General features: G+C 47.3%; 1 long non-coding RNA gene across 2 annotated transcripts; it reads left to right on the top strand.

Annotated features, from left to right (window-relative positions):
• Positions 1 to 359: 359 nt before the first annotated feature.
• LOC127925041 (uncharacterized) lies at positions 360 to 838 on the top strand. 2 transcript variants are annotated; one of them, XR_008119579.1, is made up of 3 exons: positions 360 to 440; positions 525 to 580; positions 692 to 838. It is a non-coding gene; the product is annotated as an uncharacterized LOC127925041 (long non-coding RNA). The 2 variants fall into 2 exon arrangements; XR_008119578.1 differs by having other exon boundaries at positions 664 to 838.
• Positions 839 to 2,080: the final 1,242 nt, after the last annotated feature.

The following is a 2,080-nucleotide window of genomic DNA, read 5'->3' as shown; positions in this document are numbered from 1 at the left end:
GAATGGTGTTGTCCCAGGTGTGCTGTTTAGAATGGTGTTGTCCCAGGTGTGCTGTTTAGAATGGTGTTGTCCCAGGTGTGCTGTTTAGAATGGTGTTTCCCAGGTGTGCTGTTTAGAATGGTGGTTTCCAGGTGTGCTGTTTAGAATGGTGGTTTCCAGGTGTGCTGTTTAGAATGGTGGTTTCCAGGTGTGCTGTTTAGAATGGTGGTTTCCAGGTGTGCTGTTTAGAATGGTGTTTCCCAGGTGTTCTGTTTAGAATGGTGGTTTCCAGGTGTGCTGTTTAGAATGGTGTTTTCCAGGTGTTCTGTTTAGAATGGTGGTTTCCAGGTGTGCTGTTTAGAATGGTGTTGTCCCAGGTGTGCTGTTTAGAATGGTGGTTTCCAGGTGTGCTGTTTAGAATGGTGGTTTCCAGGTGGGCTGTTTAGAATGGTGGTTTCCAGGTGTGCTGTTTAGAATGGTGGTTCCCAGGTGTGTTGTTTAGAATGGTGTTTCCCAGGTGTGCTGTTTAGAATGGTGGTTTCCAGGTGTGTTGTTTAGAATGGTGGTTTCCAGGTGTGCTGTTTAGAATGGTGGTTTCCAGGTGTGCTGTTTAGAATGGTGTTTCCCAGGTGTGCTGTTTAGAATGGTGGTTTCCAGGTGTGTTGTTTAGAATGGTGGTTTCAGGTGTGCTGTTTAGAATGGTGGTTTCCAGGTGTGCTGTTTAGAATGGTGGTTTCCAGGTGTGCTGTTTAGAATGGTGGTTTCCAGGTGTGCTGTTTAGAATGGTGGTTTCCAGGTGTGCTGTTTAGAATGGTGTTTCCCAGGTGGTCTGTTTAGAATGGTGGTTTCCAGGTGTGCTGTTTAGAATGGTGTTTCCCAGGTGGTCTGTTTAGAATGGTGGTTTCCAGGTGTGCTGTTTAGAATGGTGTTTCCCAGGTGGTCTGTTTAGAATGGTGGTTTCCAGGTGTGCTGTTTAGAATGGTGTTTTCCCAGGTGTTCTGTTTAGAATGGTGGTTTCCAGGTGTGCTGTTTAGAATGGTGTTGTCCCAGGTGTGCTGTTTAGAATGGTGTTGTCCCAGGTGTGCTGTTTAGAATGGTGTTGTCCCAGGTGTGCTGTTTAGAATGGTGTTGTCCCAGGTGTGCTGTTTAGAATGGTGGTTTCCAGGTGGGCTGTTTAGAATGGTGTTTCCCCAGGTGTGCTGTTTAGAATGGTGTTGTCCCAGGTGTGCTGTTTAGAATGGTGTTGTCCCAGGTGTGCTGTTTAGAATGGTGTTGTCCCAGGTGTGCTGTTTAGAATGGTGTTGTCCCAGGTGTGCTGTTTAGAATGGTGGTTTCCAGGTGTGCTGTTTAGAATGGTGTTTCCCCAGGTGTGCTGTTTAGAATGGTGTTGTCCCAGGTGTGCTGTTTAGAATGGTGTTGTCCCAGGTGTGCTGTTTAGAATGGTGTTGTCCCAGGTGTGCTGTTTAGAATGGTGGTTTCCAGGTGTGCTGTTTAGAATGGTGGTTTCCAGGTGTGCTGTTTAGAATGGTGTTGTCCCAGGTGTGCTGTTTAGAATGGTGTTTCCCAGGTGTGCTGTTTAGAATGGTGGTTTCCAGGTGTTCTGTTAAGAATGGTGTTGTCCCAGGTGTGCTGTTTAGAATGGTGTTGTCCCAGGTGTGCTGTTTAGAATGGTGGTTTCCAGGTGTGCTGTTTAGAATGGTGTTGTCCCAGGTGTGCTGTTTAGAATGGTGTTTTCCCAGGTGTTCTGTTTAGAATGGTGGTTTCCAGGTGGGCTGTTTAGAATGGTGTTGTCCCAGGTGGGCTGTTTAGAATGGTGGTTTCCAGGTGGGCTGTTTAGAATGGTGTTGTCCCAGGTGGGCTGTTTAGAATGGTGTTGTCCCAGGTGGGCTGTTTAGAATGGTGGTTTCCAGGTGGGCTGTTTAGAATGGTGTTGTCCCAGGTGGGCTGTTTAGAATGGTGGTTTCCAGGTGGGCTGTTTAGAATGGTGTTGTCCCAGGTGTGCTGTTTAGAATGGTGTTGTCCCAGGTGGGCTGTTTAGAATGGTGTTGTCCCAGGTGGGCTGTTTAGAATGGTGTTTCCCAGGTGGGCTGTTTAGAATGGT

This window comes from Oncorhynchus keta, unplaced genomic scaffold, assembly GCF_023373465.1.
Source record: "Oncorhynchus keta strain PuntledgeMale-10-30-2019 unplaced genomic scaffold, Oket_V2 Un_contig_4974_pilon_pilon, whole genome shotgun sequence".
Taxonomy (NCBI): Eukaryota; Metazoa; Chordata; class Actinopteri; order Salmoniformes; family Salmonidae; genus Oncorhynchus; species Oncorhynchus keta.
Note: the sequence above shows the minus strand (reverse complement) of the source record. Positions and strands in the feature narration are given on the sequence as shown.